Below are 11942 nucleotides of genomic sequence, written 5' to 3' on the forward strand. Positions count from 1 at the left end.
GGGGGGGGGGCGGGGGGGGTGAAGGGGAAAGTAGGGGTATGAAGCATACAAACAGGTCAAAAATGAATATTAATAAATGTTTAAAAAAAAACCCAAATGGGGTCACAAAGACAGATTCAACTGAGCAACAAAAACAAAAATTGCCTTTAGGATAAAATTCAAAATCTTTACCCTGGCATCACAGCCCTTAGTAATCTAGTTCCCATCTGTCTTTGACATGAAAAACCTTTGTAGTTTTATTTCATATTATTCTACTTCATAAACTCTGAGTTAAATTTGCCCACTAGCTATTCTCCATACACAAGATTTCATCTCCTGCCTTGTATACGGAATTTAGTCATAAATTCATAAATCAGCTCCACTACTTGGAATTCCTAGGTGTTTTTTTCGAGGCTTAAACCAAGCCCTTCACACTACATGAGGCCTCTCTTGATTTGCCCCACTACTAGCAGTTAACATTCTCTCCTTGATATTACTTTGCATTTACTTATTTGTGTAGGTATTGTGTCCCTAAAGTAGAATGCAAACTCTTCCAGGGCAGAGGCTATGTCCTCTTTTTCTCTTTGTAACCCTAGGACCTAGCACAATGCCCTTCATGTTCAATGAGTTGAATTGTCCTATTCCTAGCAAAAGGCTTTTAGGAGGCCTAGAAGAAAGAGGAGTACATTCCAAATCTGGATACAAATGAGAGCAAAAACCAAAGACTTGGCAAATGGCGGGAATCAAAGTTTCTCTTGAATACCAAGGTCCAGAATAGAATATCCAGGACCTAGAATAAAAATTTCAAGCCAGGAAAGTCTGCATGAAAATTAGGAAGTATTCTAATGGGATGCAGAGAAAAAACACTTGGTTTCATGCAACTTGACTGCCACCTCTCCAAAGCATTGCTATTTTTTGTCAGCAGTATATATTTCCCACTCATATGTTGATTTGATAAAAAGCCAAAATCCTTTACCCAGAAATTCTACAGCTAGGTATAAAACTTAAGGAAGTCCTAGACAAAAAGAAAGGCTCTATATACACCCAAATATATAATAGTACTTTTTGTGGTAGCAAAGAGCTGGAAACAAAGTGAATGCCCATGGATTGGGGACTGGCTAATTAAAGTTTATTACTGCTGGTGGCATAATAGTGTTCTTAGGCCTGGAGTCAGGAGCACCTGAGTTCAAATCTAGCCTCAGAGGCTTCCTAGTTGTGTGACTCTGGGCAAGTCACTTAACTGCTCTCTGACTCAGTTCCCTTAACTGTAAAGTGGGAAGAATAATAGCATAGACCTTTCTGGGTTATATGAATCAAATGAAATCATATTTCTAATTTTTGCTTATTTTTTGTATCTTTAAAATATTTATTAAAATTACATGTAATAACAAATTTCCACATAGCATTTGTAATCCTAAAAAATGTTTAGCACATATAAGGACTGATGAACTGCTTAATTTCTTATAAATGGAAAGACCTACAAGAACTAATGAGGAGTGAAATAAATAGAACCAGGAGAACATTATACACAGAAATCGAAACACTGTGGGACTATCAAATGTAATTGATTTGGCTACTAAAAGCAATGCAATGATCCAGGACAACTATGAGTGACTCATGAGAAAGAATGCTATCTATCTCTAGAGAAAGAACTAGAAGAGTAGAAAAGAAAACATATGACTTATCACTTGATTATATGGGTATAATGTTTAGGGTTTTGGTTTTAAAAGATTATTCTATTACAAAAATGAATAATAGGGAAATAGGATTTGAGTGATAATATAGGAATAACCCAGTGGAATTGCTTGTCAAATCTGGGGCGGGGGGGGGGGGGAGGGGCTGGGGAGGAGGAAGAGAGGAGGGAGACAACAAGAATCATGTAACCATGGAAAGAAAATTTTAAAAATTTAAAAATCTTTTTAAAAAAATGTTTAGTACAGTACCTGGCACATAGTAAGCACTATTTTTAAATTTTTAATTAATTTAAAAATATTTTTCCATGTTTACATGATTCGTTTTCTTTCCTTTCCCTCTTCCCTCCCCCATCTAAGAGCTGACCAGCAATCCCACTGGGTTGTACAGATGTTATCTCTTGATACCTATTTCCATATTACTCATTTTTGCTGTAGAGCAATCTTGTAAAACCAAAACCCCAAATCATATACCCATATATACAAGTGATAAGTGATAGGTCATATGGTGTTTTGTGTTTTTTTTGCATTTCTACTCCCATAGTTCTTTTCTCTCAAAATGGATAGCATTCTTTCTCATAAGTCCTTCGGGAATGTCCTATATTATTGTATTGCTACTAGTAGTAAAGTCCATTACATTGGGTAGTTCCACAATTGTTTCACTTTCAGTGTACAATGTTCTTTTGGTTCTGTTCATTTCACTCTGCATCAGTTCATTGAGGTTCTTCCAGTTCATATAGAAATCCTCCAGATCATCATTCCTTACAGCACAATAGTATTCCATCACCATCATATATCACAATTTGTTTAGCCATTCCCCAATCAAGGGACACCGCCTCATTTTCCAATTTTTTTCCACCACAGAGCATGTCTATGAATATTTTTGTCCAAATATTTTTCATTATTATCTCTTTGGGGTACAAACCAAGTAGTGGTATAGTAAGCACTATTTAAATGCTTATTCCTTCCATCCCAACAGAATATTACTGTGCTGTAAGAAACAACAAATATTATGAATTCAGAAAAACATGGAAAGATTTACATGGATGAATACAAAGTGAACTAAAGAAGAGCCTTGAAAACAATATTCACAATGACCAGAGCAATGTAAATGAAAAGAACCACAACCACAAAACAATTGAAAGTAAACGTTACACAATTATAAAGACATATGACACTTTACTGAATTCCTTTGCAGAGGTGGGACTTTGTGGGTATGGAACATGACATATGTTTTCAGACTTTCTGATGTATTAGTGTTGGTGGTTTTTTCTTTTTTTTCCTTTTCTTCTTTTTCCTAGAAAAGAAAATTCTTTGTTATTTGGGATGGCTCTCTGGGAGGGGGAAGAAAGGATACTGGAAGAAATGTAAGCAACATAAAAACAAGATATATCAATAAAAATTCATTTTAAAAAACAATGTTGCAAAATTACAAAGAACAAACTTGGTCCCAAAGGAGATATGATAAAAAAACATTCACACACACCTCCCCATGCCTTTGCAGAGGTCAAGGGTTCAAAGATATGGAACATTACATATATTGTCATATATGTTTTATTGATTTTTTTCATCTCCCTGTTTTTCTTTTTTAAGAAAAGTAATTTAAAGGAGACTTCTGGGAAGGGATTTATTATTATTGTTTTTGAAGCAAGTCTGACTCTTCCTGACCCTATTCTATCCACTGAGCCAAGTAGCTGCCCTATGGGAAAAGGATACAAGGGAAATTTTACTTGATGTAAAAACAAAAGATGGTAATGAAAATGTATTTTTTTAAACCCCTAACTTCTGTGTATTGGCTCCTAGGTGAAAGAATGGTAAGGGTGGGCAATGGGGGTCAAGTGACTTACCCAGGGTCACACAGCTGGGAAGTGTCTGAGGCCAGATTTGAACCTAGGACCTCCCATCTCTAGACCTAACTCTCAATCCACTGAGTTACCCAGCTGTCCCTGAAAATGTATTTTTAGAAGAAACCCAATGAATATTTCTACTCCTGGTTTAGCCACTTTGGTTTGACTCAAAACTTTTTAAAATCTGGTAAGCCTGATTTTGGAAGATAAACCACAGACTCAAGGTGTGGCCTCAGGAAGTCATTTCACAGTATGGTAATGCCAAGCAAAATATTCTCAGAGAAAAATAAGCTGTGTGAGGACATTGATCATTAACAGAGAAAAAGAAAATATGTTCCACCAATCAGATCTGCTGGCAGAAGAGACTTGGATCCCTTAGTTTTAAGAAGCTTGATACATTAGAAAACTAAACTGGGCATTAATCTAGATTCATGCTTGACTCTTCCCTGTCTCTCAACTCTCATTTTCAGTCAGTAGCAAATTCTTGTGGATTCTGCCTCCACACCATTTCTTGCATTTGATCCCTTCTCTCTGCTCACACAGCCTCTACCCTAGCTTAAGCCCTAAGCTGGATGATTGCACTTGCCTACTGCTTGGTCTCTTTCCAAACCATTCCTCCTTGAGCTATCAAACTAATATTCCTAAAACACAGATCAGGGGCAGCTAGGTGACACAGTGCCAGCCCTGGAGTCAGAAGGACCTGAGGTCATTTTGCCTTAGACATTTATTAGCTGTGTGACCCTAGAACAAGTCACTTAACCCTGTCACCTCAGTTTTCTCATCTGTAAAATGAGCTGGAGAAGGAAATGGCAAACCATTCCAGTATCTTTGCCAAGAAAAGCTCAAATGGGTTACAAAGAGTTGGACGTGACTAACCGACAAAACAACTAAAAAAACAAGAACTGACATCACCCTTTGCACATAAACTCAGTCTTCAATGGCTCACTAACAACTCTATATCCTCATCTTGTTCTTTAATGCCCTCCTCTATCTGCCTTCCACTCTTGTTTTTAGTCTCATTTCATGTTATTTTTCCTTCATTTACTTTCTGCCCTAGTCAAACTGGCCTGTTCTACATTCCTCATATTCTACATTCCATTTCCTGTGTTTGCAGTTTGTACAAATGTTCCCACCAATCTCAATAGAACTCCCTTCACCTACATCTTTTCAAATGCCTAGATTCCTTCAAAGTATAATTCAGGTGTTACTTCCTATAAAAGGCCTTTCCTGTTTCTATTCCCCACTCCCACCCCAGTTCCTGTCCAGTTTTTTTGGACTCTGTCTCTCTTAAAATTGTTTTGTGTTACTCTCTAATTGAGACCCAGCAAAGTCTGGTGGATAGGAGGGGCAGCTAGGTGCCAGACCTCGTGTCAGGAGGCTCTGAGTTCAAATTTAGCCTCACACTTCTTAGCTGTGTGACTCTGGGCAAATCATTAACCTCAATTGCCTAGCCCTTACTGTCTTCTGCCTTAGAACCAATACTTAATATCAATTTTAAGACAGAAGGTAAGGGTTAAACAAATGTAGTAAAGAGGGAGCTGGCCTCAAAGCCAGGAAGACCTAGATTTGCTCCCTGCCTCTGACACATACTAGACAAATGATAACCTTCAGCAAGCCAATTAGCCTCTACCTTCTCTAGGCAACTCTAAAACTATAAGAGAAAGTGATCACCTATGTAAGTAGAGGAGATTTCCTTATCGTTGAGATGTCTGTACCAATGAAATCATAGGTCCTATTATTTCTCTACTTTGTATTTTCTTGTGTATATGCTGTGTCTCCCTGACAGAAGATAAATCCCTTGAAGATCAGTGACTGCTTTTGCAACCCCAACACCTTGTACTTTGTCATTTCAGTCCTTTCAGACTTTTCATGGCCCCATTTGGGGCTTTCTTGACAAAGATACTAGAGTGATTTGCCATTTCTTTCTCCAGCATATTTCACAAATGAGGAAACTGAGGCAAGACTTGCTAAGGGTCCCAAAGCTAGTGATTTCTGAAGCCTGGTGCACTGTGTCACCTAGCTGCCTGCCTTCTACTTAGTAGGTCCTTAATAAGTATTTGTTGTTATTAAAAGGAATTCCAGAGAAAGAACTGTGGGGGTAGAAACACAGAAGAAAAACATTTCCTTGATCACATGGTTGGATGGGGATATGATTGGGGATGTAGACTCTAATCAATCACTATTGCAAATATTAATAATATGAAAATAGTCTTTATCAATGATACTTGTAAAACCCAGTTAAATTGCTCATTGGCCACAGGAGGGGGAGGAAAGAAAGGAGGGAAAGAATGCAAATCATGTAACCATGGAAAAATATTCTTAATTAATTAATTAATCAGTTGAATTCCTGGAAAATAAATAAATAAAAGGAATTCCAGCCCTGCTTTGCCATATGGTTATTTAAACATACTAGGCTTCAATTTGCTCTTCTATAAAATGAGAATAATCATTGCCTTGTTTTCTATCAGAGAAATAGGATGCAACTCAAAAGATATAATAACGTGGAGACCTTCAGGAATATGGCAGAGTAATAGGTTGTAAGGGACTCTGCTCAAGAAATAACAATAGAAGAGAAACAAAGTTACCTGGCATTCACAGAATAAAATTTAAATTTGCCAAAAAGATAATAAGCAAACCAAAGTTCCAATGTATTTTTTAAAGATTATGGATTAAGAGGCAGCTAGATGGCTGAGAGAGCTAGGCATGGAGACAGGAGGTCCTGGGTTCAAAGGTAACTTTACACAGTTTTTAGGTGTGTGACCCTGGGCAAGTCACAAACCCAGTTGCCTAGCCCTTCCTGCTCTTCTTCCATGAAACAGTCCTTAGTATTGATTTTAGGACACAAGGTAAGGGCTAAAAAAAAAAAAGATTATTGAGTATATATAGTTGAGAAGACTCCTAAACTACCCCTTTGTGAAAGTGGAAGGTCCATAGGTGTTAAACATTGCACATTTTCAGACTTTTTCAATGTATCAATGAATTGGGCTGATGTTTTTTTCCTCTTTAAAAAATACTATTTGTCATATGAGATGATTCTCTGAGTGGTGTAGAAATACTTGTGATAAATGTAGTGATATGAGAAAAAGGAAAGGTCCATAAAAATAAAAAAAATTAATGATATATTGAAAAGGGTAAGGAAATAAGGCAAAGGAAAAGGTACCAGAAAAAAATACATTCAAAAAGGAAAAAGAAACAATACAAGAACATGGTCAAATGAATAACTGACATTTACATAATTCCAGGCAATTTCTAAAACTATAAATTGCAGAATAGTTTCTGATTTGTATTGGTAGAGAGAGTTTCCTAACTGGGAGTTCCCTACACTGATGAAATTACAGCCCTGTACCAAAAAAGAAAGAACTAAATCTAGCAAGAAACATCACATGAAGAATTTATTTTAAAACTCAAAGCAGCTAAAAAATCTCAAGAACAAATTTAGGCTAGAAAAACAGAATGATGCTAAAATAACTCCAGAAGGAAAAAGTGGAGAGTGGGGGTGGGGAATCAGAATATAGAATATAATTTTTTAAAACTAAAAATATTAATCAGCAAATTTTTAAACAGCATGACTAAGATCAAAGACAAAATAAGAGACAACCTGATAGAAGCATAATCACAGAATCTCAGTATTGGAAGGGAGCCCTGCCTCCATCTAATCCAACTCATACCCAAACATCAATCCATTCTACAATATACTTAGCAAGTGGTCATCCAACATTTTCTTGAAGACTGTAAATAAGGAAGAACTCTTTGCCTCCTAGGGGAACCTACTCCCTCTCAGGGCAGCCTATCCCACTTTGGGATAGCTCTAACTAATAAAGAAGTTTTTTTATAGCAAACCTAAATTTGCTTCTTTGAAACTTCCACCCAGGATTCTTTCCCAAGGGTCCAAGAAGAACAAGTTACAACCCTTTTCAACATGACACAAGTTCAGATATTTGAAGACAGTGATCATATCGCCTGCTTGGTTTTGTCTTATTCTGATTGAATATCTCTAGTTCCTTCTACTAGTCATCATGTGGCAAGAGTTCAAGGTCAGTCTCCTTATGTTCTAGCTTTATATCCAGGTTATTCTGGACAAATCAGACCTGACAGCTCAGGTCATTCTTTTAATGTTTTAGCATTTACATTTTTCTCATTTAATGAGAAAAGCATTGCCTTTTTTGATAGCAACAATGGTAGATAATACAGTGTGGCCTAGCTTAAGAGCTAATCATTAGTCCTTCTTAAAAAAACAAAAACAACCCTTACTTTATCTTAGAATCAATACAATTGGGGGGCAGCTGGGTAGCTCAGTGGATTGAGAGTCAGGCCTAGAGACAGGAGGTCCTAGGTTCAAATCCGGCCTCAGACACTTCCCAGCTGTGTGACCCTGGGCAAGCCACTTGGCCCCCATTGCCTACCCTTACCACTCTTCCATCTAGAAGCCAATACACAGAAGTTATGGGTTTAAAAAAAAAGAATCAATACAATGTATTGGTAACTGAAACATTATGGGATGATCTAATGTAATAGACTTTGCTACTAATAGCAGCCCTGAGGGAGTTATGAAGAAGAATGCTATCCACATTGAGAGAAAGAACTGTGGGAGTAGGAACTGTTGGAACTGTTGTAGAGAAATATGTCTGAGTTAGATAGCAAAGATAGATAGTAGAGCAGACTGGCTGGCAAAAATCTTGTCACTGGGACTCACACAGTGACTGAAGGCTGACAGTTGGGTCTGAAGAAGCTGTCAGGCTGAGCCTGTGTCTTTTGGGGATCTAAATACTCTGGAGTTGTTTCCTTGGATTTTGGTATTACATCTTCAATCAAGACCAGTGAAGCTGTAGATTGAGAAGTGGATTTATCTGGTGCGGTGGACACCCACAGATTATCTCATCTCCTTCACTTCATCTGTGGATTTTATCTTACATTGTATCCTGATTTCCTGTGACCAACCGTGACATCCTGAGACCAGCCAAGGACATTTTCGTGAGATACCCTTACGCCTGTCAAGCCAGACGTCTGCTCATAGATTTAGTTTTAGTGTAGTCTGTATGCATCCCTCTATTCCCTGGTAGTTTTCACTAGACCTGAGTGTTAGTTTTCCTTCTTCCCTTCACTCCCCATCCCAATTTGTTATTAAACCCTTTTATACAGACCTTCCTTGTTTCTCCTCCTTTCCCAGACAAACCTGGCACCTAATTGACATCAAGAACTCACTGTGTTAAAACCAGCTGATTCTCCTGGTGGTGGTGTCCCTCTCTACTCCATTTACCCAGTCCTCACCTTACCCAAGACCCACCTAGGAGTTATTCACCCACAGGTTTTGTTATTTATTTATCAGATATTTATAATTATCCTAATAGAATGCAGAAGAAAAACATATGATTTATCACTCATTTATATGGGTACATTATTTGGGGTTTTGGTTTTAAAAGGTTGCTCTATTGCAAAAATGAATAATATGGAAATAGGTATCAAGTGATAATACATGTATAACTCAGTAGAATTGCTTGTCAGCTCTAGGAGTGGGGAGGGAGAGAACATGAATCATGTAACCTTGAAAAAATTCTTAAAAATAAATAAATCTGGGGGCAGCTAGGTGGCTCAGTGGCTCAAGCACCAGGCCTAGAGATGGGAGGTCCTAGGTTCAAATCTGACCTCACACACTTCCTAGCTATGTGATCCTGAGCAAATCACTTAACCCCCATTGCATAATATTTTTAAATTTTTTATTTGTTTATTTAAAATCCTTACCTTCCATCTTTACATAATATATTTTTTAAATTTATATTTATTTATCTTAGAATCAATACTGTTCTAAGTCAGAAGAGCGATAAGGGTAGGCAATGGGGGTTAAGAGACTTGCTCAGGGTCACACAGCTAGAAAGTGTCTGAGATCAGATTTGAACCCAGACCTCCTGTCTCCAGGCCTGACTATCTATCCACTGAGCCACTGAGCCACCCAGCTGCCCCCATCCAGTCCTTCTTAATGCTAACATCTTCTCTCTGAGATTGAGTCTGAGTATATTTTGTTTCCACAAAATTGTTTTTATATTGTCTCCTACAATTGAGAGAGATCTCAACAGCAAGGGGCTGTTTTTATCTTCCTTTGTATCCTCAGTGCTTAAGGCAGTGCCTGGCACATAGAAGGCCTTCACATGCTCCTTGACTTGACTTTCTTGGAGTTCAAAAGAAAAATAGATAGATGGCATAACTCATGAGGAATCTTAAGTCTTTCCTCCTTGAGAAAGGCCCTTAACCCTAAGGTGGTACTATAATTAGAATTCTGTATCCATCGCAAAGGGAAGTAAGACTCCTCGGAGAAGATGGAGAGTTGTCATTTCTGTGTCCATTAGGGCACACCTATGGATCCCATCTCTGCAAAAGGAGCAAGGATAGATATCTTCTGATATCTCTTCTTTGGTGGCAGGCTTGTTTTTTGTGCTTTTACAATATTTAATTTGGATTTTTTGTAGTTCTTTATATTTATATTGCTATAATCATTGTATATATTGTTTTCTCAGCTCTGCTTAATTCACTTTAAATTAGTTAAAGTTATGGAGTATGTTGTACTTCTCTGTATTCACTGTTTGTGGATTCTTGCAGCAAAATATTTCATTCATTTAAGTATCACAGTTTGCTTAGTGATGATTTAGTTGCTGTTCATCTACTCTTCTCAGTTAATACTAGAAATATTTTGATGTATATGGAAACTTTTTTTGCAGTGACCTCCTTGGGGTACATGCTGAGTAGCAGAATATCTTAAGTAGTATGGACATTTTGTCATTTTATTTACATTTGCTCAAATTTGCTTTTAAAAAATAAATCATATATTATATGTATATACATATATAGAGATAATATACATATACATAAAATGACCCTGTTAAAATAAATCCTGTTTTTAAAAAATAATGGAGCTAAGTATTCTATGTGTACATCATCTACATCTACATATACACACATATGTCCAGGAATACAGCACATGCATGCATGCATGCATGAAGTGATAAAAGTTACAGATACAGAACAGAAGGTGGTACTCTATGGTGATAATGTTGAATAACAATCCTTAGAAAATCTAGTGAAATAGAAAGTTAGGATTTTAGGATATCCAAATCTATATAGATTTTTTAAAAAAGAAAATTCATCAGGTGTGTTACATTGGTATAATGGACATGAAAAATTAATTTTTCAGACAAATAAAATTAATTTTCTTATACTTTTAGGTAAAGTTAAAAGAAACAAGAAGTTGGTGACATGCTCTCAAACCAGTATAATGCTTGTCCTGCCTAGCAATTTTCCCCAAGATTTTTAGAAAAAGAAAAATAGAGTATAAGATACTCCCAAAAAGATAAAAGGAAGAGGAAAATCATCCCTATGTACAAAATATATTCCTAGTAGTTCTCTCAGTGATGACAAGAATGGAAACAATGGGGAGCAGCTGGGTGGCTCAGTGGATTGAGAGCCAGGCCTAGAGACTGGAGCTCCTGAGTTCAAATCTGACCTCAGATACTTCCTAGCCTTGTGACCCTGGGCAAGTCACTTGACCCCCATTTGCCTACCCTTACCACTCTTCTGCCTTGGAGCCAATACACAGTATTGACTCCAAGACGGAAGGTAAAGATTTAAAAAAAAAAAAAAGAAAGACTTATGACAAAGAATGCTTATTCACCTCCAGAGATAGAATGCAGATTAAAGCATACTATTTTTCACTTTATTTTTGGTTTTTATAAGTATTCTCTTACAACAATGACCAATATGGAAGTATATTTTGCATGATAATACATGTATAAACCAGATCAAATTGCTTGCCATCTCCAAGAGAGGGGAAGATAAGGAGGAAAGGAGACAATCTAGATCTTTTAAGTTTGGAAAATGTATGTTGAAAATCGTTGTCACATAATTTGGGAAAATATTTTAAAAATAAAATATTTTTTAAAAAATAAAAATAAATCAATATATTGAAAAAAACCTGATAATACATGACTGAAATGCTCTATACTCTTGAACCTTCCCCTTGCCTCAACACACACAGATCTCTACAAAGGAGTAGGGTGGGGGAGGAGATGTTATCTCATGTGTTTTTACAATATTCATTTTTTTATTGTCTCATAATGCTTATTTACATTGTTACAGTCATTGTGTATATTGTTTTCTTGGCTCTGCTTAATTCACTTTGCATTACAATCTGTTGATCTTTTATTATTAGCTAGCATTTATGTGGTTTAAGGTTCACATATGCTTTACATATATTTCACTTTATCCTCACAACAACCCTGAGAGGAAGGTGCTATTATTATCCTCATTTTCCAAATAAGGAAACTGAGACAGGCAAAGGTTAAGTGATTTGTTAAGTAACAGCTGCTAAGTAACTGGCTAGATTTGAACTCAATTCTTCCTGGCTTTTGGTCCAGGGTTCTATCCACTATACATACAC

This window comes from Gracilinanus agilis, chromosome 1 (assembly GCF_016433145.1).
Source record: "Gracilinanus agilis isolate LMUSP501 chromosome 1, AgileGrace, whole genome shotgun sequence".
Classification (NCBI taxonomy): Eukaryota; Metazoa; Chordata; class Mammalia; order Didelphimorphia; family Didelphidae; genus Gracilinanus; species Gracilinanus agilis.